Source organism: Hevea brasiliensis, chromosome 4 (genome assembly GCF_030052815.1).
Source record: "Hevea brasiliensis isolate MT/VB/25A 57/8 chromosome 4, ASM3005281v1, whole genome shotgun sequence".
Classification (NCBI taxonomy): domain Eukaryota; kingdom Viridiplantae; phylum Streptophyta; class Magnoliopsida; order Malpighiales; family Euphorbiaceae; genus Hevea; species Hevea brasiliensis.
Window position 1 is genome coordinate 80,343,811 of NC_079496.1, and position 25,616 is coordinate 80,369,426.

At 36.3% G+C, this 25,616-nt stretch overlaps 1 long non-coding RNA gene across 1 annotated transcript; it reads left to right on the forward strand.

Moving 5' to 3' along the window:
- Nucleotides 1-15,905: 15,905 nt before the first annotated feature.
- Nucleotides 15,906-18,380, forward strand: LOC131179060 (uncharacterized). The gene is made up of 3 exons (XR_009148064.1): nt 15,906-16,181; nt 17,646-17,709; nt 18,330-18,380. It is a non-coding gene; the product is annotated as an uncharacterized LOC131179060 (long non-coding RNA).
- The last annotated feature ends 7,236 nt before the right edge of the window (nt 18,381-25,616 follow it).

Here is a 25,616-nt window from a genome sequence, read left to right on the forward strand (position 1 = left end):
ATGGTTGTACCACAAGTGTTTCGGGTGGAGCTTGAGCAGGCATTCCCCCATCCATTTGTTGAAATATCGCAGCCATCTGCTGTGCGAACTGTGTAGGAAACTGCGGCATTTGTGGCTGGTGCTACTGATCCACTGACATTTTGTAGAGCTGGGGCTTCCCCTTGTGCCTCAGCTTCAATAGATTACTCAACTGAGCGATCCCCTTCTTCCATGTCAGTCTATAGTAGGATATCTCCTGAACAAATAACACAAGGAGATTCCCTCCGTTAGTTTATATTTATGATGTAATGCACTTTATGTAACAAATAAGGACATTGAGCACTTGTACTTATCGAAGAAAAGACACAAATTTTCAAGTTAAAATGTACTTCAAAAATTTTGCTCTGATACCACTAAAACATGTCACACCTTACCCCTCTATAAGGCATAACATGATCCTGTAGAATACCTAATGAACTACCGAACTTCACCTACTGATAACTCATTAAGTACCCTACAAGGGATTTTAAAACAATTTTTTTACTTTTATAAGTGGTGAGCATTTCTAAATAGATATTAAAATCATTTATTCAAAGTTTTAAAACTAGTAAAAATTTTTTTCCATTTTATTTATCTACAAATTTTATAGAAATTTTTGTAGAGTGCCGTCTATATTTTGAGAAAACAGTTCTTCAAATTCCTGTAAAAAGCACTTCCAATAATTTGTCTCAACAACTTCTTCAATTTCATAATCATCCCAATCAATTTCAACATCACTTATCAATTTTCAAAAATTCAAATCCACAATTTCCAATTCAAATATCATCCAAAATATTACTAATTAATTTTATTCAAATTAAAATAAAATACTTCCATTCATATGTAATTAAATGTAAAATAATTTATATATATCATACTAAAAATTTACATTAAGAAAATCTAAACTAAAATTTATTACAAACTTTATACAAACTGCTCAAGACCAGTTTTACGTGTCCATACCTTTACATACATTACATACATCAAAATAAATTTTTACAGTCAGGGTATAAAATATACCCGATAGACTTCAGAGTAGGTAGTTCCTCTGTCCTCAGCAGCTCACTCTGCTGCTCTTCTAGTCTCTATATCTATGACAGCATTAATAGCATCGCTGAGTACTAGGACTCAATGGTGCACAACATACTAAAATAATCTTTATGCGGAATTTAACACATATTTATTCAAAAATTAAACTGAACATGCGATATCAATACAAAACATGATTTACAAGATTTTAGTTCAAACAATTTTATTTCAAATGTCTCAAAACCATTTACATAAAAAAACACAGTTATATTATGCCATTCGAAATAAATATAATCTCAATAGCCAGAAGCTAAGGAGACGTCACATCACAAGGTTAGCTAGCTCAAATATATGGGAACCCATTTTTTTTCTTCTTCTACTGGCACACACCTCAACATTTCAGCCAGAGAAAGAATCAAAATTTGAAACTAATTTTCCCCACTAGTCATGCTAGTGAGGTATTCAAATATATGGTCAAGACACTGTGGTTTCAAAACTTATCTTAACAATTTACTAAATATTTACGCAATCTCAAATATACACAAATAACATTTAACAATTTAAATCAAAATCATAATAATTATTTCATCACAATGATGTCACAATTCAATATTTCAATTTATTCAAAAACAATATGCAAAAGAAAATTTACAGAAATTCTACGTTGTGCACAAACCTTATATAAGTCGCCTTTTTGGCCTTGACTCGACACCTCGGGTTCCTTTCCGGTATTCTTTTCTACTGAAACACACAGTTTCACAGTGTTTCATTATCATAACTTAGCATAAATCCAAAAAAATATTTAAATTTTCTTTTACCTAGACGTTCTTTAAAATTTGTGTTTCAGGGTTACTATTCACAATACTATTTAAGTCAATTTGTTGACTTTCTAAAGCTTAATAGGTATGGGAATTCCAACTTCACCCACATACCACATTTTGGTTACTAAATTTGTTAATTTTGATTGTTTACTCAAATTCTAAGTCTTTTAGGCAAATTTACAAATTTTTAGTTTTGGATGTCTTATGTTGCACTGTTCCATTGGTCATTTTATTGTTACAATTTGGCAAAATTTTCTTCATAGAAAATGTTTCCTATTGTCTTAACTTTATTCTCCTCTTTGAATCTCTCCAATTAGAGTTTCTGAGCTCAAGTTATAGCCATTTGAATCATGGCTGCCGGATTAGACTTAACCCAGATTTCTGGGCAAATTCTGGTTCTAGCAGTTTTAGGTCACCAAATTTGGGTGACTAAATGACTTGGTTAAGGGCATAATTTGAGTTTGTGTTCTTCATAAAAGTTTTAAGACTATATCTTAGTTTTCCACTGGTAAAATTTTAGGTCATTTAGACCTACCTAGGCCAAGTTATGGCCAAATGAACAAACACTGTTCATTTGGTCATTTTTGGTACAGGTCAGATTGCCAATTCTGGATTTCGTCAATTTGTTCACTAGCTTTGGTCACTTTTTGGGCATAATTTCTAAATGAAAAATGTGTCATTTTGTGTCTAGTTTCATTCCCAATTGGCCTCACACCAATTGGACTTGTAAATTTTCAGTTTTGGTCTCTGAAAGGGACTTTGGTCCTGCTGCCTCCAACATGACCCTAAGCAATCCGAATTTGCATTTGGTTCCAACACTTCTAACATGCTCCAATTGGTCACATATGACCATTTCTCATCTCAAACCAAGTCCAACACACCATTTAACACATTCTCACATTTTTATCTTCCAAACCCTAGGTGCTAAATCCTAATTCACATATTTGTTGTATTTAACTAATTTCAAGAATACTAGCATTACTTTTATACTCATACCAGCTTACCTACACTGCTGATTCAATCAACTTCATACATTATCATCACTAACCTTAGCTGGCCAAATTTTTCTCTAGTCCTCCAACAATTATTTTCTTTTAATTTTAAGTTAAAATCTAAGCTACTTGAACCAAAAACATAGAAATTAAACTAAGAAATGGAAGTTTGCTTACTAACCTCAACCTTTGATTTTCAATCTTCAATTCCCTTCTTCTTTTCTTCTTTCTTTCTTGCTCAAGCTTCTTTTCAAGACTAAAAGACAAGGTTTAATTAAGGGGACTATGGGATTTATGTCTAGATCAAGGAGTTCTTCAATCTCAAAATGAGCTTTAATGGAGGAAAGTGAGGGTGAGGGAGAGAGAGAGAGATATGGCATGGCAAACTTGAGGAAGACACTCTTTTTTTTTTTTCTTTTTCTTTTCTTTTCTTTTTCTTTTTATCAATTTTTATCTACTTGGAAGACCAAAATTATCCAAAATTATTTCTTTTTTTAATTAGTGTTTATGATGTCATGCATGATGTCACCAATTTCTACTTTTCTTTTTTCTTCTTTTTTTTTTTTTTTTTTTCTGTAGTTCTTTAATTTAATTCCCGATTCCAAAATTTTCTTTTCTCTAATTTTATTTGACAGTTAGGTTAGGAGTCAGCTCTCGGGGTCAATTGACCAAATTGCCCCTCGTCGATTCGACCCGGTTTAAAAATAATTCAATGCTTCTTCCGAATCCCTGACCTAATTATTTGACTGGCTTAACAATTCTTTTTCATGATTTTCTCTTTTCCATTGTGTTCGCACTAGTCCTAAGGACTGCGGCGTCACATTTTACGGTTCGAAATTTGAGTTTAAATCGACTTCGCAGTCCTTCCCGAGAAGGTCACCCATCGCTGTGACTCTCGGCTCGTTTAACTTCTTATGTTCTGTTTTTCTTATTTATACTTAACCATTTGACAATTACTAATTATTTGTGTTTAGGGCTTATCTAGTTATCTTAAATGTGGTTCTAATCCCCTTAATTATCCGGACTGACACTTATAACCAGAACAGTAAAATATACCAGGCTATACAAATAGGGGTGTTACATTTCTGGGCAGAGTTTCTTCACCAAAGTTGTGCCATTATGTGTCTAGTTTCATGTCTAGTTGGCCTTGCACCAATTGAACCTATACAACTCCATTTATAATTGCTCAAACTTGCTGGACTCAAAACTAGTCCTGCAAGTCACCAAGGGCAGCATGCCTAAGCTCAACTCCAACATCCTTACTCACTTCAATTCCTCCTCACACACATTCAAATGGTCACTAATTGACCATTACTAGTTTCATGTCATGTATTTTATTTCGAAAATTTTTCCTAAATTTTTCTTATTAATATTTGAGTTATTTATGATTCATCGCTCTAGCCTAAATATTTTTGCAGATGTTCTAGCTATCCGGACCTACACCGGTCACCGAAACAGTAGAATATACGAAATTGTTACAATGAGGGTGTTACAACTCTCCTCCTCTAATTTAAATTTCATCCTCGAAATTTACTGGATGTAGATATCTAAGATAATTCCTTTACTTTCTATTACTCCCTCTGTCTACTCTTTTTATATATATATGGTATTATTTAGTATTTTTGAATCTATCATTATACACTTAGGCATATCATAAAGGGATGATACTTTACCTCAAATTCACATTTGGGGCTTCTTGCTCCTCTCCGGCTTGGGTGACATTTGGAAGTGGTGTTACTGTTGTACTTGGTCCTTCCACGACCTCTGTCTAGGTCCGTGGTAAATTCCTCTTAGGACAATCTTTCAGATGATGGTCCATGGCTCCACATCTATAACAGGCTCCAGTCAATCCCCAACATTCACCTTTATGCCACTTGTTACAATGGTCGCATTTTCTTGCTAATCCTGGTACAATCACTACTAGTGTTTCAGGTTGATCTCTTCTGGGTATAGGCCTGGGTCTAGATCTCCTACTTCGATCAGATGTCTGACTTAACTTTTCCCTCGGCCTCTTATTACTAGACTGTCCAAATTTCCTCTTTTGCTAATCACCACTCCTCTTCTGTTCCTCTTCATGAACATAGCTAATATATTTCTTTCTGAACTCTATCAAAAATAATTTCCAACTTACGTCGGCTGGTGGCACTACCTTGGTTACAACATCCCACCATCGATACGAAACTTCTTGTAACAATGAAAATACACACTCCAAACTCTGTTCTGGTGTGCAATGGAGCCGCTGCAGTACTCTTTCAGTCGTTTCTAACCAATACTCAGCCGCTGAAGAATCATCTTCCTTTCTACCATTGAAATCTACAGCTCCATAATTCCTAATTTTTCCTAGAGGTGATGTTCGCTGTGGTGGTGGTGGAATAACCCCAGTCATCTGTCGAAAGAATCCAGTCATCTGCTCAAACAAGGCCTATTGGGGTTGTACAGGCACCTTTTGCACCGGTGGAGCAGGATCTCCTCGATTTCCAATATCACTCCCAGTTGAGATACGGCTTACTACTTCTTCTTCTACTGTCCTCTGCGATTCTGAGTCCATACCTTAACCTAAAATAAGCAAGAAAACAGATCTGCATTAGTGTTACCTCGACTCATATGAATGCAATTTATGGTATGCACACTATCTTATTCTATCTATCTATGCCTAGGAATGCCTAAACCTTGCTCTAATACTAATAAATGTAACACCCCTCACTCGATTACAGTGTAGCCGAGCGAGGCGTGCTACATTCGGTGCCGGAGCACCCTATCTTATCTTACTTTATTCCTTTAATAATTTGATATCATTATTTTTTAATATCAATTAATTTTCTATGGAGAAACCAGCAGAGTTTCCCTTATTTTATTATCAGTTGACGTATTTCACTATTCACCTGCTTGAAATTTTCAATAATATTTTACAATAAAAATATCATTCATGCTCATCATATTCATCTCACATTCAATTATTGTAATTCACATACTCATTTGTACAAATCTATTCATACTCAATTCATATGTAAACATTCTCAAATTACATAAGCAAAATTTTCAAATTTCCTTAATTTACATAATTTACAAAATAATTACATAATTTCATAATTTACATGATCTACAAATTATTACACTTCCATAATCTATATTTCAACATAAAATTTATAGTTTACATTACAAATAATAACTAATTATAATATATAAAATACATAATATGATCTATATGGATCTTATCTACATACATTGCTGAGGAGGTGACAACCTTGTACACTTCTGACACTTCCGCAGATCTGGACTCTAAATTCTCCAGTCTAATGTCCACTAGGTTTTTATCTTCAGTACCTGCGCGAGGAAACAAATCCATCACGCTAAGCATTGCTGCTTAGTGGTGCAATAATATGACAAGAAATATTGTATACAAATAAAAATAATTGGAGCATATTTTCTATATTCAAGAATTTTACTGGGTTCATATGAAATTTGCCATACAGTACATTTTTCGTCATTTATGTTGCTCTCTAGAATCTCTTTTGTCATAAGTTTACAATAATCATTTATATAATGTACAAATAAATCTAAATATTTAGTTTATGTTTATTTTATTATGGAGGATGTATTTCTAATAATTACTTATGTTATGCTTATTTTGCTAGGCTTTCATTTACTCTCGTAATATTTTCTATGTGTTGTGGATCATTTCGTAATAATTAAATTCTTAATGCTAGTTTAATACCTTTCAGATTTTTCTCACTGATTTATTTAGTTTCTAATATTTTTAACTTATTTTAATAAATTTTTTTCTCTGCTCAGATAACCTATGACAGGCTAACTAAACTGGATAACGAGTCGTTGGCACTGGACACCACAGTGCCTCGGGCCGTCATACCATTGGACGCAGAACGTCAACCACGTATGCAGTCAGTATGGCTAAAAAAAGTTATGATAACACATAATCAGGCATAAAATGTAACACCCCCGTTTGCAGAGCCTGGTATATTTCACTGTTCCGGTGACCGATGTCGGTCTGGACAATTAATGGGATTAGGGCCACACTTAAGACAACTTGAGAAGCCATAAACATAAATAATTAGTAATGTCTAATTAGTTAACTATAAATAAGAAAAACAGAACATAAGAGGTTAAACGAGCCGAGAGTCACAGCGATGAGTGACCTCCTGAACGCATCTGAAGTCATTTTAAACTCAAATTTTGAACCGTAAAAAGTGACGCTGCGGTCCTTAGGACCCTTATGAACACAGTGGAAAAGAGAAAATCACGAAAAAGAACTGTTAAGCTAGTCAAATAATTAGGTCAGGGAGCCGGAAGAAATATTGAATTATTTGCAAACCGGGATGAACCGGTGAGGGGCGATTTGGTCAATTGACCCCGAGAGCTGACTCCTGACCTAACTGTCAAATAAAATCGAAGAAAAGAAAATTTCGGAATAGAGAATTAAATTAAAGAACTAATAGAAAAAAATAAAAAAAAAAGAGGAAGAAGATGGAAAAGTCAAAGTTGATGACATCATGAATGATGTCATAAACAAATTAATTTAGTGAATTATTAAATTGGGAATTGTGGTCTTCCATAAGATAAAGAAAAGAAAAGAAAAAAAAAATTAAAACACAAATCTTCTTCAAAAAAACGTCACTCTCTCTCTCCCACACCAAAACCACCATGAAAGCTCATTTTTGAGCTTGAAGAACCAAAATCCAACCATGGCCAATTGTCCTACCATAACTAGATGTTGTTTGGACAACTAGGAAAGAGGATTCAAAGAAAAGAAAGAAGAAAAATTTGAAGAAAAGGGAGAAGAAATTCTGCACACAAGGTTAGTAAACTAAACTTGAATTGTTAGTTGATTTAGTTATGTTTATAGCTTAATTAACCTAGGAATATACTTAAAATGAAAAGAAATTAATGGTGGGAGGATTAAAGACAAATTCATCCAGCTAGGGTTTTGATGTGTGTGTATGAATTTGATGGACTTAAAGGTGTGTATGAGTATATGAACCTTAAGTAGTTGAGTTATTATGGTTTAAGGCTTTGAAAGTAGTTAAACACAATGAATTAGTGAGATTAGGGTTTGACTGTTAGGGTTAGTGAACTAAAATTTGAAGAAATGCATAAATGCCATGTTTAACCTATTGTGACATGAATTAATGGTCAATTATGACCAAATAAGTTGTGTGGGAATGGTGGAAAATTTAGCTAAATTCGTAGGTCAATGGTCATGCTGCTGGCAGCATGACCAAACCTACTTTGAAGGACCAAAACTCAAATTTTACAAGCCTAATGGATATGCCACCAATTGGAGATGAAAATAGACATAAAAGAGCACAACTTTCATTAAGGAACCATGACCAAAAACTGACCAAAAGTTGGTGAAACAATTGACCAAAGTGAGTTGATAGCAGGCTGCCCTGCACCAAACTGACCAAATGAACAGTAACTGTTCATTTTGTCATAACTCGAGCTAGGTAGGTCAAATTGACCTGAAATTTTACCACAAATTAGATATGATATAGACCTAAAACTTTCATGAAGAACACCAACCCAAATTAGGCCATTAACCCTTTCAAAATCATTGAGCAAAATTAAATTACTGTACTGCAACTCTGCAGATTTTCAGTTGAGCAGCAATGTTTGGATAGCTATAACTCCCTCTAGAAAACTCAGATTTAGGCGATTCTTGAACCGATGGAAACGTAAGACATAGTACAAAATTTCATATGAAGGAAGTGAGACCAAATTATGAACTTAACTTGATCAAATTATTAACCAAAGTTGGACCAAAAATCTGCCAGCACCAAAATCTCAGTATGAACAGTACACGTAAACAGTAAACTTATTTTGGCCATAACTTGAGCTACAAAACTCCGATTGAGGTGATCCAAAAATGAGAATACACTTAAGACAATAAGGAACATTTTCTATGAAGGAAGTTTTATCAAATTCCAATAGTAGATCGACCAATGGAACAGTGCAACTTCGGAGAACCAAAACTGAAAATTGGCAATTTTGCCAAAATGACCTAAGCTTTAAACAAATGACCAAAACCAACAAGTTTGGTGACCAAAATGTGGTATGTGGGTGAAGTTGGAGTTCCCATACCTATTAATCCTTAGAAAGTCAATTATTTGACTTAAATAGTGCAGTGAATAGTAACCCAAAACACAAAATTTCGAGAACGTCGAATTTAACACGTTAGAAATAGGTAAATGCGAAGTTAAAATTCATTTTGGGATTTATGTTAAGTTCTAGTAATGAAACATTGTCAAATTTTGTGTTTCAGTTGAAAAGAATATCGGGAAGGAACCCGAGGAAACGAGTCAAGGCTAAGGGACGACTCGCTTGAGGTTTGTGCACAATAAACCCTATTTAAGCATTTTATCCTTGAAAAATTGATTTATTACGCATTATGAATTTATGAACTTTTGTGTTGCCACCTTGCGATCAAATTGTAACTTTGGAAATGGATTGATTTTTGTATACAATATTTGAATGAAATGTTTGAAATGAATTTTTGATTCACACTTAGCATGACAGTTACTTATTATTCCTCCTCCATTTATGGGGTTGAGATCGTTTATTTTCCTCCCTCTCTGGCTTGCCAGTTGAGGTTGTAGATCGGATGAGTACTCATTAGCTAGCTAGCCACCTCCCTCATTGGTTTCGATTAATGGGGTTGAGATTGCTTTGTCGTGGTGTACAACACGGCATTGATCGGAAATTTTGTGTCATGGCTTAAGTTGTATGCGACTTTGGCAACACGTGTTTATGCAATTGTTTGACTAAACTTGTTTAATATATTATTTGACAAATGAGTTGTTATGAGCTTGATATTTGTGAAATGTGATTGTGAAGTATTCAAATTATGTTTCATCAATAAATGATTTATGTATCACATTTTAAATCTTTATTGTGCACCACTGAGTATGTTTATACTCAGCGATAGTTTAATTTACTGTCGCAGATAAAAGCAAGGAGAAAGCAGCAGAGTGAGCTGCGGAATTGATAAGATCTTGTTGATCCCTTTTTGTACGGGTATTATTTTATACCCTTATGGTTATTTTGATGTAAATACTGTAATGTCATAAGTATCAATGTAAATTGAGCAGTTGTAAATAAACTATAATAATATTATTTTAGATTTTCTTCTGTAAATTTAATATTTGTACATATGGATTTTCTGCCTTATGTTTTGTGAATGGAATTATTGAACCTACTGAGTTGACAAATTTGACTTGGATTGTGAAACTGTTTTGAAATGGATTGACTTGAGTTGAATTGTGAATTATTGGAGGTTGGGAGTTGTAAAATAGTTTTGGAAGTGCTTTTTACAGGTATTTGAAGAACTGGTTTCTCAAAATACAGAGGGAACTCTGTCAAAATTTTTATAAAATTTGCGACAAAATTTGAATGGACAAAAATTTTTACTAGTATTTAAACTTTGAATAAATGGTTTTTAATTCTTACCAAAATGCTCACCACCTCCAAAATGTAAGAAAATTGTTTTAAAATCCCTTGTAGGGTACTTAATGAGTTATCGGTAGGTGAAGTTCAGTAGTTCATTAAGTATTCTACGGGAGCATGCTATGCCTTACGGAGGGGTAAGGTGTGACATGTTTTAGTTGTATCAGAGCATGGTTTTGCAATAAATTTTGACTATGTATGTGAATATTTCTTTGATAAGTACAACTGCTCAAGTGTCTTTAATTGATGCATATGACATATTTACATCATGAATATGCACTAACGGAGGTCAACCTCCTTGTGTTTGATCTCAGGAAGTAGAAAATTGTGAAAAACGGAATGGAAGGAGGAGATCATTCCGAAGAACAATCTGTTGAGGCTGAGGTTCAAGGGGAAGCCCCAGCACTCCAGAATGTGAGTGGGTCAGCCACTCCAGCTCCTGCTCTAGCACCGCAGTTTCCTGCTCAATTTATGCAGCAGATGGCTGCCTTCTTTCAGCAAATGGCGGGTAATGTGCCACCCCAAGCTCAAATGCCAGTACCTGCAGCACAACCACAGCCCTCAGCTCGGCAGTATGAAAAATTGATGAAATTTGGGGCCACCGAGTTTAAAGGTACTGTGGATCCACTGGAAGCAGAACAGTGGTTGGAAAGAATGGAACGGGTTTTTAGAAAGCTGCAGTGTACAGAAGAAATGAAGTTTGAGTATTCTGTTTCCTTATTACAAGGGGATGCCTATGAATGGTGGAAGACCATCTCCCACAGCCTGGTGGAGCCACCTGTGTTAACCTGGTCAGACTTCTTGAGGGAGTTCCGACAGAAATGGGTTCCCGATGCATATGTGGACATGAAGTTGCAAGAATTCTTGAGTTTGAAACAAGGGAACCGAACTGTAGCAGAATATGAGAGAGATTTTTCAAGACTAAGCCACTATGCTGGAAGCTTAGTCTCCACCCCCAGAGACAGATGCAAGAGGTTTGAGGTGGGCTAAGACAGTGCCGAGAATGCAAGTTGTGGGATTGGACATCGAATTTTGCGAATTGATCTCACAGGCCTAGAACTAGAAAAGATAGAATCGAAGGCGGTGAAGAAGGGTCCACAAGAGAAAAGCGAAAAGACTATTGAACAAGCATCCGGAAGTGGTTCGGGAAGAGGAAGCAGTTTGGGGATCTAGCTCCCGTAGAGGCCGAGGCGATTTTCGGCCAAAGACCACCTCGGTCTGGTCGTGAGACCCAACCAGGCACTCGAGGAGCTCTATCGATGCAGCGGTCAAACGTGGTAGAACTCATGGTGGGGTTTGTTCTGAGCTCTTGGTGCGTGTTTTAAGCGTGGAGGAGCGGACATTTCGCTAAGGATTGCACTAGTCCGCGCCGATGCAGGTCTTTCACTACATCTGAAGGATCGGCTCAAGTCTCGCACCTGCAGGGTCACAATCACCGCTAGAGGCAGAGCGCAGGTAGGGTCTGGTAACACCCACGGAAGTCGAGCATTAACCGGCCAGCATCGATGGCGCACCAGTTAGAGTGTATACCATGCGTCAGAGGGAAGAGGCTGAAACATCAGACGTTGTGGCTGGTATTTTCTCCATCCTTAACAAAGATGTGCATGTGTTATTTGATCCTGGCTCCACACATTCGTATGTTAGTGCTAGTGTGATGTGTTCTACTACTATTCCGTGTGTACCAATGGACTATGATGTGTTAGTAACTAGTCCATTAGGCCAGGAGGTCAGGGTAAATAGGCTATATAGAGGCTGTCCTTTGGTGATCCAAGGACACACTTTTTTGTCTGATTTAATTGAAATGCCCTTCAGAGATTATGACATTATCTTGGGCATGGATTGGTTAGCCAGGCATCATGCTATGATTGACTGTAGACTAAAGACAGTCACTTTTGGTCTTCCTCAGTATGGTGATGTAGTAATACAGGGGGAGAGGCAGTTATTGCCTTCAAACATCATTTCAGCTGCACTGGCTAGAAAAATGATTAGAAAAGGGTGTGAGGCATACTTGGCACATGTGATAGACACCCAAGTGGGGAGTCCAGCACTGAAGGACATTCCTACTGTATGTGACTTTCCGGATGTGTTTCCTGATGAATTGCCAGGATTACCTCCAGAAAGAGAAGTGCAGTTTGAAATTGATGTTATGCCTGGTGTGGACCCAATCTCCATAACGCCATACAGAATGGCACCAGCGGAACTAAAAGAATTGAAAGTGCAGTTGCAAGAGTTGCTTGATAAGGGCTTCATTCGCCCTAGTGTGTCACCTTGGGGAGCGCCAGTATTATTTGTAAAGAAGAAGGATGGCACTCTCCGGCTATGCATTGACTATCGGCAGTTGAATAAGGTGACAATAAAGAACAGATATCCATTACCCCGTATTGATGACTTGTTTGATCAGTTGAGGGGTGCAGCTGTGTTCTCTAAAATTGACCTGAGATCAGGTTATTATCAGCTAAAAGTACAAGAGCAGAGTATTTCTAAAACTGCCTTCAGAACTCGCTATGGCCATTATGAATTCCTGGTCATGCCATTCGGGTTAACTAATGCTCCGGCTGCTTTTATGGATCTGATGAACACTATTATAAGACAATACCTCGACCAGTTTGTTGTGGTATTCATAGATGATATATTGGTCTATTCGAGGAATGCAGAAGAGCATGATAGACATCTGCGGATTGTACTGCAAACTTTGAGGGAGAAACAGCTATATGCCAAATTGTCGAAGTGTGAATTTTGGCTGAAGGAGATATCCTTTTTGGGACATGTAGTGTCAGAAGAGGGCATTAAGGTAGATCCTAGCAAGATTGAAGCTGTCCTTAATTGGAAGCCACCCAGAAATGTCACAGAGATTCGCAGTTTTCTGGGGTTAGCTGGATACTACCGTCGATTTGTGAAGGGATTCTCCATGTTGGCATCTCCATTGACCAAGCTGCTTAGAAAGGATGTGAAATTTTAGTGGACGGACAAATGCCAGCAAAGTTTTGATGAATTGAAAAGATGTTTGACAGAGGCTCCAGTCCTGACTTTACCTACATCGGGTAAAGAATATACAGTTTACAGCGATGCTTCTCACAACGGATTAGGTTGTGTGTTGATGCAAGATCGAAATGTTATTGCCTATACATCACGCCAGCTAAAACCGCATGAGAGGAATTATCCGACGCATGATTTGGAGCTTGCAGCCATTGTGTTTGCTCTTAAGATCTGGAGACATTATTTGTATGGGGAGAAGTGTTACATTTACACAGATCATAAGAGTTTGAAGTATTTGGGCACCCAGAAAGAGTTGAATTTGAGACAGAGGAGATGGTTAGAATTGATAAAAGACTATGATTGTCTGATAGACTATCAGCCAGGGAAAGCTAATGTTGTGGCTGATGCCTTAAGTCGCAAGAATATGGCAAGTCTACGGGTTACTCCTTTGTCTTTGGTACATGAGTTAAGATCATTGCATGCCAGCTTAGAGGTTAATGATGATGGGCAAGCAGCAGTTGCATGGCATATACAGCCAGTGTCGATTGATCAGATTAGAATGGCTACTCAGAATGATCGTATATCGTTGTTGGGAGAAGTCCGGCAGGGCAAGAAACCAGAGTTCTCAGTTAGAGATGATGGTTTACTGCTACACCAGGGCAGAATATGTGTTCCTATTGATGTTGAATTGAGGAAGATCATTTTGAAGGAAGCACATGAGTCTCCTTTTGCCATGCACCCTGGTGGCACAAAAATGTATAAAGGGTTAAAGGAGCATTACTGGTGGATGGGTATGAAGAGAGATGTGGCAGAGTTTATTTCTAAATGCCTAACTTGTCAGTAAGTAAAGGCAGAGCATCAAGTACCCGCTGGGTTGTTACATCCACTACCAGTACCAGAGTGGAAATGGGAGAGAATAACAATGGATTTTGTGATGGGACTTCCAAGGACACAGAAGAGTCATGATGCAGTTTGGGTCATTGTTGACAGACTAACCAAGTCTGCTCATTTTCTGCCAGTCCGAATGGACTATAGTTTGGACAGATTGGCCAGGTTGTACATCGATGAGATTGTGAGATTGCATGGAGTGCCAGTATCTATCGTATCAGACAGAGATCCTAGGTTCACTTCTAGATTCTGGGGTAGTCTTCAGAGAGCCCTAGGAACTAGATTGAACTTCAGTACTGCATTCCATCCACAGACAGATGGCCAGTCTGAGAGGGTAATTCAGATTTTGGAGGATATGCTACGGGCTTGTGTGATTGAGTTTGAGGGCAGTTGGGATACACACTTGCCTTTGATTGAGTTTGCTTACAACAACAGCTACCAATCAAGCATTGGGATGCCTCCATATGAAGCTTTGTATGGCAGAAAATGTAGAACCCCGTTGTGTTGGGATGACGTGGGTGAAAGAAAGATGATCGGACCCGAAATTGTTCAACAGACTGAAGAGAAAATCAGGGTGATCAGAGATCGACTTAAAGCTGCATCAGACCGTCAAAAGTCCTATGTTGATTTGAAAAGAAGGGATATTGAGTATGCAGTGGGTGAGAAGGTTTTCCTCAAAGTTTCTCCTTGGAAGAGAATTATGAGATTCGGCAGAAAGGGGAAACTGAGTCCTCGTTTCATTGGGCCATATGAGGTTCTGGAAAGAGTGGGTCCTTTGGCTTATCGTTTGGCACTACCTCCAGAGTTGGAGAAGATACATAATGTCTTCCATGTGTCTATGTTGAGGAGGTATCGATCAGACCCATCTCATGTACTACCAGTAGAAGAAATAGAAGTGAATCCAGACCTCACATATGAAGAAGAACCCATAAAGATTCTGGCTTATGAGGTGAAGCAGCTACGGAATAAGCAGATACCATTGGTAAAAGTGCTGTGGAACCATCATTCGGGCCAAGAAGCTACTTGGGAACGAGAGGAGGACATGAGGAGACAACACCCACAGCTGTTCAGAGATTGATACCAGGTAAAAATTTCGAGACGAAATTTATTTAAGGGGGGGAGAATTGTAACACCCCCGTTTGCATAGCCTGGTATATTTCACTGTTCCGGTGACCGGTGTCGGTCCGGACAATTAATGGGATTAGGGCCACACTTAAGACAACTTGAGAAGCCATAAACACAAATAATTAGTAATGTTTAATTAGTTAACTATAAATAAGAAAAACAGAACATAAGAGGTTAAACGAGCCGAGAGTCACAGTGATGAGTGACCTCCTCGAACGATCAGCTGAAGTCATTTTAAACTCAAATTTCAACCGTAAAAGTGACGCTGCGGTCCTTAGGACCCTTATGAACACAAAGTGGAAAAGAGAAAATCACGAAAAAGAATCGTTAAGCTACCAAATAATTAGGTCAGGGAGCCGGAAGAAATATTGAATTATTTGCAAACCGGGATGAACCGGTGAGGGGTGATTTGGTCAATTGACCCCGAGAGCTGACTCCTGACCTAACTATCAAATAAAATCGAAGAAAAGAAAATTTCGGAATAGAGAATTAAATTAAAGAACTAATAGAAAAAAATAAATAAAAAAAAAGAGGAAGAAGATGGAAAAGTCAAAGTTGATGACATCATGAATGATGTCATAAACAAATTAATTTAGTGAATTATTAAATTGGGAATTGTGGTCTTCCATAAGATAAAGAAAAGAAAAGAAAAAAAAAATTAAAACACAAATCTTCTTCTTCAAAAAAACGTCACTCTCTCTCTCCCACACCAAAACCACCATGAAAGCTCATTTTTGAGCTTGAAGAACCAAAATCCAACCATGGCCAATTGTCCTACCATAACTAGATGTTGTTTGGACAACTAGGAAAGAGGATTCAAAGAAAAGAAAGAAGAAAAATTTGAAGAAAAGGGAGAAGAAATTCTGCACACAAGGTTAGTAAACTAAACTTGAATTGTTAGTTGATTTAGTTATGTTTATAGCTTAATTAACCTAGGAATATACTTAAAATGAAAAGAAATTAATGGTGGGAGGATTAAAGACAAATTCATCCAGCTAGGGTTTTGATGTGTGTGTATGAATTTGATGGACTTAAAGGTGTGTATGAGTATATGAACCTTAAGTAGTTGAGTTATTATGGTTTAAGGCTTTGAAAGTAGTTAAACACAATGAATTAGTGAGATTAGGGTTTGACTGTTAGGGTTAGTGAACTAAAATTTGAAGAAATGCATAAATGGCATGTTTAACCTATTGTGACATGAATTAATGGTCAATTATGACCAAATAAGTTGTGTGGGAATGGTGGAAAATTTAGCTAAATTCGTAGGTCAATGGTCATGCTGCTGGCAGCATGACCAAACCTACTTTGAAGGACCAAAACTCAAATTTTACAAGCCTAATGGATATGCCACCAATTGGAGATGAAAATAGACATAAAAGAGCACAACTTTCATTAAGGAACCATGACCAAAAACTGACCAAAAGTTGGTGAAACAATTGACCAAAGTGAGTTGATAGCAGTCGCCTCAAGACTAAATCGACCAAATGAACAGTAACTGTTCATTTTGTCATAACTCGAGCTAGGTAGGTCAAATTGACCTGAAATTTACCACAAATTAGATATGATATAGACCTAAAACTTTCATGAAGAACACCAACCCAAATTAGGCCATTAACCCTTTCAAAATCATTGAGCAAAATTAAATTACTCAGATCGCAACTCTGCAGATTTTCAGTTGAGCAGCAATGTTTGGATAGCTATAACTCCCTCTAGAAAACTCGGATTTAGGCGATTCTTGAACCGATGGAAACGTAAGACATAGTACAACATTTCATATGAAGAAAGTGAGACCAAATTATGAACTTAACTTGATCAAATTATTAACCAAAGTTGGACCAAAAATCTGCCAGCACCAAAATCTCAGTATGAACAGTACACGTGAACAGTAAACTTATTTTGGCCATAACTTGAGCTACAAAACTCCGATTGAGGTGATCCAAAAATGAGAATACACTTAAGACAATAAGGAACATTTTCTATGAAGGAAGTTTTACCAAATTCCAACAGTAGATCGACCAATGGAACAGTGCAACTTCGGAGAACCAAAACTGAAAATTGGCAATTTTGCCAAAATGACCTAAGCTTTAAACAAATGACCAAAACCAACAAGTTTGGTGACCAAAATGTGGTATGTGGGTGAAGTTGGAGTTCCCATACCTATTAATCCTTAGAAAGTCAATTATTTGACTTAAATAGTGCAGTGAATAGTAACCCGAAACACAAAATTTCGAGAACGTCGAATTTAACACGTTAGAAATAGGTAAATGCGAAGTTAAAATTCATTTTGGGATTTATGTTAAGTTCTAGTACTGAAACATTGTCAAATTTTGTGTTTCAGTTGAAAAGAATATCGGGAAGGAACCCGAGGAAACGAGTCGAGGCTAAGGGACGACTCGCTTGAGGTTTGTGCACAATAAACCCTATTTAAGCATTTTATCCTTGAAAAATTGATTTATTACGCATTATGAATTTATGTACTTTTGTGTTGCCACCTTGCGATCAAATTGTAACTTTGGAAATGGATTGATTTTTGTATGCAATATTTGAATGAAATGTTTGAAATGAATTTTTGATTCACACTTAGCATGACAGTTACTTATTATTCCTCCTCCATTTATGGGGTTGAGATCGTTTATTTTCCTCCCTCTCTGGCTTGCCAGTTGAGGTTGTAGATCGGATGAGTACTCATTAGCTAGCTAGCCACCTCCCTCATTGGTTTCGATTAATGGGGTTGAGATTGCTTTGTCGTGGTGTACAACACGGCATTGATCGGAAATTTTGTGTCATGGCTTAAGTTGTGTACGACTTTGGCAACACTGTGTTTATGCAATTGTTTGACTAAACTGTTGTTTAATATATTATTTGACAAATGAGTTGTTATGAGCTTGATATTTGTGAAATGTGATTGTGAAGTATTCAAATTATGTTTCATCAATAAATGATTTATGTATCACATTTTAAATCTTTATTGTGCACCACTGAGTATGTTTATACTCAGCGATAGTTTAATTTACTGTCGCAGATAAAAGCAAGGAGAAAGCAGCAGAGTGAGCTGCGGAATTGACAAGATCTTATTGATCCCTTTTTGTACGAGTATTATTTTATACCCTTATGGTTATTTTGATGTAAATACTGTAATGTCATAAGTATCAATGTAAATTGAGCAGTTGTAAATAAACTATAATAATATTATTTTAGATTTTCTTCTGTAAATTTAATATTTGTACATATGGATTTTCTGCCTTATGTTTTGTGAATGGAATTATTGAACCTACTGAGTTGACAAATTTGACTTGGATTGTGAAACTGTTTTGAAATGGATTGACTTGAGTTGAATTGTGAATTATTGGAGGTTGGGAGTTGTAAAATAGTTTTGGAAGTGCTTTTTACAGGTATTTGAAGAACTGGTTTCTCAAAATACAGAGGGAACTCTGTCAAAATTTTTATAAAATTTGCGATAAAATTTGAATGGACAAAAATTTTTACTAGTATTTAAACTTTGAATAAATGGTTTTTAATTCTTACCAAAATGCTCACCACTTCCAAAATGTAAAAAAATTGTTTTAAAATCCCTTGTAGGGTACTTAATGAGTTATCGGTAGGTGAAGTTCAGTAGTTCATTAAGTATTCTACGGGAGCATGCTATGCCTTACGGAGGGGTAAGTTGTGACATAAAAGCCATGAATGTGGGCATAAAGCCATGAATGCGGGCATAAAGCCATGAATGCGGGCATAAAGCCATGAATGTGGGCATAAAGCCTTTCGCAGTACTACTAAAACAATACCCTATTGGCATGCCAATCTATCCAATCTGACATACATGTCTAGGCAATACATAGGCACATAGTACCATTAAGAGTTTATATATTTCATCATTTCATTATATTTTTTGTTTTTCTTTTTATAGCATTTTAATTTTGTTTATAATGGAAACATAATTTCCAAATTCACATTTCTAGGTAATTTATGCATTCATCGTAATATTCATACTAATTACATTCACATTCATTTAATCTCATGTACCATTCAAATTCAAAACATCTTTCCTTTCTCTCTTGATGGGAGCCTAAATCCCAAATGACACTTTTATCACGTTTATTCATTCAACAATCTATTCATGTAAAGTACATTTCATACTTCAAGTTGTATTGCTAATATATTATGAACTCCATTAGTGTTGGGAGCATAAGTCTCAACAATCCATCTAAGTTAATTTCATTTCATATTCAAGTTGTATCACTCATGTTTTATTAGACCTACTAGTAATGGGAATACAAACCTTAACTATATATTCACATAACTTAAATGTTCATTAAGTCATTTAGGTAAATTAATATTTCTATTCCAAGTAATCCACGAATATTTCATGGATTTCAAATTTCATACCTTAATTTCCTCTACCAATTTAGTTCTTACACTTTGTGTCTTTGTATTACTATTCACATTACTATTCACTCAAATTGTTGACTTTTTAATACATAATAAATTTATTGAACCTGAGTTCTCCAAGATACCACATTTTGCATTTTATTTTTGTTGGTATAGATTTCCAATACCATTCCAAAGCTTAACTTATGTTATTCAAAAATTTCAGATTTCATACCCTATGTTTACTGTTCCATTGGTCATTTGTACAGTAGGAATTTGATAAAATTGTCTTCATAAAAGTTGTTCCTTATTGTGTCTAGTTACATTTCTTTTTTTGAATTACTCCATTTGGAGTTTTGTAACTCAAGTTATGATCATTTTACCATAACTGGCTGGATTGACCTATACCCAAAATTTCTGGCCAATTTGGTTCTGCCAGATTTTGTAACTTAAGTTTGGTTGGCAATTTGACTAGGTTATGGTCAGAATTTGGATTTGTATTCCTCGTGAAATTGTAGGGCTATGTCTCAGCTTTCTACTAGTAAAATTTCAGATCAATTGAACTTTTCTACACTGAGTTTTGACCATTTGAACAAACACTATTTATTTGGTCATTTTCTAGGGACAGCATGTTAGTCACCCAAATTAGGGTAATTTTTAGGTCAACTTGGTTTGGTTTTCTAGGTAGGGTTTCATCACCAAAGTTGTGCCATTATGTGTCTAGTTTCATGTCCAATTGGCCTTGCACCAATCGAACCTATACAACTCCATTTATAGCTGCCCAAACCTGCTAGACTCACAACCAGTCCTGTAGGTCACCAAGGGCAGCATGCCTAAGCTCAACTCGAACATCCTCACTCACTTCAATTCCTCCTCACAAACATTCAAATGGTCACTAATTGACCATTACAAGGTTAATATGCTATTTTATGAGCAAACCCTAATTTTTTTTCACAAACCCTAATTTCCAAGTGTCCATTTAATGCTATCATGCCATCTAACACATCCAAAACACATAATCCAACATCTAACTCAAGTTTTCTCATCACAAACCACTTCTAAACAATTCAATTCATACAAATCAACAAATCTCATCCTTCTCCCATGGCTACCAATTCTCATACATACTTCAATATAATTATTTTGTTCAATTCTACAACAAATTCTCATTTAATTTGTCTTCCTAACAAAGATTAAAAGGATAGGGAAGTAAGTATAGGCACTAACCTTGATTTAGCTAATTTCCAAAGCTTGAGAACTCTTCTTTTTCTCTTTCTTTTTGCTACCCAAGACTTGCTCTAGGCATAAGGGTAAATATTTGTGAAGGGAAGCTAGGGTTTTGGGGTGATTTGGGTGGGTTAGCTCAAGCTTCCATGCAGTTTTCTTTCCTCTCTCTCTCTCTCTACGTTTTTGGCTGCCCAAAGGTTGAAGATGCAGATTTTTTGTCAATTTTTGTCTAATTTATCTCCTTTTAATTAGCTTGTTGAGTTGTGATTGGTGGAGACCTAACTAATGACACCATGTGATGTCATATTTCCTATTTTCTTTCATTTTCTTTTCTTTTCCTTTCTACTCATTTTTAATTTAATTTTTAGCAATATTTATTCATATTTTAGATCATAATAATTATTTACTTAACTGAACAAGTCGATCAAAAATCATCTCTGAAGACGAAATGACCAAAATGCCCTCCATTTGGCTTAACAGACTAAAATTGTCAGTACCGATTGAAAAATTTTTCTAAGCCTTTTGTTGGCATTCTAATGCCATATAAACCTCAATGACTCTTCTCTAGAGTCTCAAAAATTATTTTATAAATTTTTCTTCGGGTTTAGGGCTCCTAGTTGCGAGAACCGCAACTTCCCACTGGGTTACCCATCGCTAGGGCACCGGCTCATTTAACGTGGTTATATTTTATTTCAAAAATTTCTCCTAAATTTTTCTTATTAATATTTGAGTTATTTATGATTCATCGCTCTAGTCTAAATATTTTTGTAGATGTTCTGTAACATCCTCCCGGTAGCAATTCCCAACGATCTCTTGTTCGGTGGCCGGTGTCGGTCAGGACTGACTAGACGTCCTAAAAATATTCAAATCAAAGTGAGGGACCATAATTAACTCAAATATTAATGAGAAAAATTTAGTAAAAATTTTAGAAATAAAATACAACCAAGCAAAACGAGCCGGTGCCCAAACGATGGGTAACCGGAGGGAAGTTGCGGTTCTCGCAACGAGGAGCCCTAGACCCGGGGGAAAAATTATAAAATAATTTTTGGGACTCCAGAGAAGGGTCATTGAGGTTCCTATGGCATTAGAATGCCAAGAAAATATTTAGAAAAGTTTTCAATCTGACAAAGAATTTTGACCCGTTAAGCAAAAAGTAGGGCTTTTTTGTCATTTCGCCTTCAGAGGTGATTTTTGGCCGACTTGTCCAGTTAAGTAAATAATTATTATGACTCAAAATATGAATAAACATTACTAGAAATTAAATTAAAAATGAGTAGTGGAGGAAAGAAAAGAAAATGAATAAAAAGGCTTAATAATGACATAAGGTGATGTCATTAAAAAGCCACCACCAATCACCATTAAGCTACCATTTAACTAAACCATTAAAAAACATAAAATGAAGACCAAATGGACCAAAAACCAGCAGCCAAAAACGTAGAGAGAGGAAGGAGAGGGTTTCCACCATAGCCACCTCCATGAAAGCTCTTTCAAGCTTTAAATTCCATGCTTCCTCACCCTAAAACCCATAAGTCCCTTCATCAAAAATTAATCCCACACCTTAAACAAGCTCTTGGCAGCCAAGAAGAAGAAGGAAAGTGAAGTTCTCTCAAGCTTGGATTGGCATACAACAAGGTTAGTGCTCTATATACTTAAAACTCTTTCATTTCATAAATAGCAACTTGAATTTAGTGAGAAAATGTAAATTAAATGAACAAAAATTCTTGTGAAGGTGTACATGAATTTCGGCTGCCCTAATTATGGAATAGGAGGGAGTGTTTTTATGAGTTTGAAGTGAATTAGAGTTATGTTGGAAGTATGTAAATACAAGAACAATGATTAAAAAGCTAACTAAGACATATTGTATAAAAACATGAATTTGAGTTAGGGTTTTGTGAGAAAAATGTAACTTGGTTTAGGAAATTATAAGAGAGCATTTTAATGGTCAATTAGTGACCATTTTAGGTAATTTGACCAACAAATGGACTGAAGAACAAGGTTGCAAAGAGGGGTTGCAGGCTGCCCTAGGACAGCAGCATAGGGACTGAAAATTCAGTCCCTTTGCACTACCATAACTTGGGCTGTGTTAGTCCAATTGGTGTTTGGCCAATTGGACATTAAACTAGGCTTACAATGACACATTTTTGCTGAAGAAACCATGCCCAAAAGACCAAAGCAAGAGGACCAAAACTTGGCCCCAATCCGGATCCCCTGCAACAGCACCTGCAGAAATGACCAAATGAACAGTAACTGTTCATTTGGCCATAACTCACTGTATATTTGGTCAATTGACCTGAAATATTTACAGCAATAAGTTAAGACATATACAAACAACTTTCATGAAGGAACCTACCCCAAATTATGGCCAGAACCCATCCAACCAAGTGACTCTAGTTACTATTCATGCACTGTAGATATGGTAAATCTGCAGATTTGGCAATCCGGCCAGCTTGGGTTTTTGGGCCATATCTAGAGCTACAAAACTCCAAATGGAGTGATTCAAAAAAGGAAATTGAACTAGACAAAATAAGGAACAACTTTCATGTTTTACATTTCTTCAAATTCCAACAGTAACAGTGTCCAATGGAACAGTGAAGTTGACCCACCAAAACTGAAAATTCTGCTAGTATTGAGTTACACTTTGGAATGGTATTAACACTTAATGCCAACAAGTTTTAAACACCAAATGTGGTATGTTTGGAGTGCCAAAGTCAATGTACATATTTCTATCCAAAAGTCAACATTTTTGTTGACCAATGAGGTGAATAGTGACACCAAAACCAAAATTGGCAATTTTGCCAAAATGACCTAAGCTTTGAGAAAGTGACCAAAACTAACAAGTTTTGAATACAAAATGTGGTATGTTGGGAGTATTAAAACCAATGTACCTATTGTTTATGCAAAAGTCAACATTTTAGTTGACTAAGGAAATGAATAGTGACATGAAACCTTGAAATTCAAAAATTGTGAAACTTAAAAATGCAAAATGCCCTAGTAGGCCTAATGTGATTGGTTTGGATAGTTTGGCATGCCAATAGGGTATTGTTTTAGCAGTACTGCGAAAGGAAAGGCTTTATGCCTGTATTCATGGCTTTATGCCCGTATTCATGGCTTTTATGCCCGATTTCATGGCTTTTATGCCCGATTATGTGATATCATGGCTTTTTAGCCATCGATCGCATACATGGTAGGCGTTACGCGTCCCATGGTATGACGGCCCGAGGCACCGCGGTGTCCAGTGCCAACGACCCGTTATCCAGTCCAGTCGTCCAGTATAGGTTACTTGGGCATGGAAAAGTATAACTGTAATTGAACTGATTATTGAAGAAAATACGAAAACTAAATATCAGGAATGATTACGATAGAATACAATGAAAACTTAAAATTCATGAAGAAGTTAATATCATAAAACGTAATTAGCCCTCGACTAAACACTAAGTTGGTAATTATTCAGTTCTTATGAACACAATGGCTAAGAAATTATGATTTTTATATTGCATATTATTTCTTTCTATTTTATTATTTGCACCACTAAGCTTTATGCTTAGCGCGTCGCTTTTGCAATGCGTAGTGCGAAGATTGACAGAGCGCCGATAGACCACAGATTGGTAAAGGCGGTTCCACGATTACGCATAGTGTCCGTGTCACCTCAACTTCTGCAGTGCATTGGTAGGACACTAGGTGTCATTTTGGCATTCTGTAATAAATTTTGATTTTCTCATATGTAATGAAACTTATGTAATGTATTTTGATTTTCATGTAAATAATGCAAATTTGTGTTTGTAAATGGAAAAGTGAATATTGATCTGTAATTGGTACATGATTATCAAATGAGGTGAATGATTGAGAAATGAATGTGAACTGAAAAATATTGAGATTTTGATAAATGGAGTTGAGATGAATGAATAAGAATATAGGAAGTGTTTTCACGAGTTCAAGAAACGATTTTCTCCATTTTTAGCCGGTACTCTGCCGGATTTTCTATAAAATTTTCGGAACCTCAAATAAATTATAATTTCGATAAAAGGCTTAAATAAATTATATTTCACAAGTTATATTAAAAAGGAAGAATAAAAATGAATTAAGATAAAATAGAGTGCTCGGCACACTGAGTGGCATAAATTGCTCGGCTACACTGTAGTCGGGTAAGGGGTGTCACATGTTCTAGCTATCCGGACCTACACCGATCACCGAAACAGTAGAATGTACGAAATTGTTACAATGAGGGTGTTACAACTCTCCCCCTCTAATTTAAATTTCATCCTCGAAATTTACTGGATGTAGATATCTAATATAATTCCTTTACTTTCTATTACTCCCTCTGTCTACTCTTTTTATATATATATGGTATTATTTAGTATTTTTTAATCTATCATTATACACTTAGGCATATCATAAAGGAATGATACTTTACCTCAAATTCACATTTGGGGCTTCTTGCTCCTCTCCGGCTTGGGTGACATTTGGAAGTGGTGTTACTGTTGTACTTGGTCCTTCCACGACCTCTGTCTAGGTCCGTGGTAAATTCCTCTTAGGACAATCTTTCAGATGATGGTCCATGGCTCCACATCTATAACAGGCTCCAGTCAATCCCCTACATTCACCTTTATGCCACTTGTTACAATGGTCGCATTTTCTTGCTAATCCTGGTACAATCACTACTAGTGTTTCTGGTTGATCTCTTCTGGGTATAGGCCTGGGTCTAGAACTCCTACTT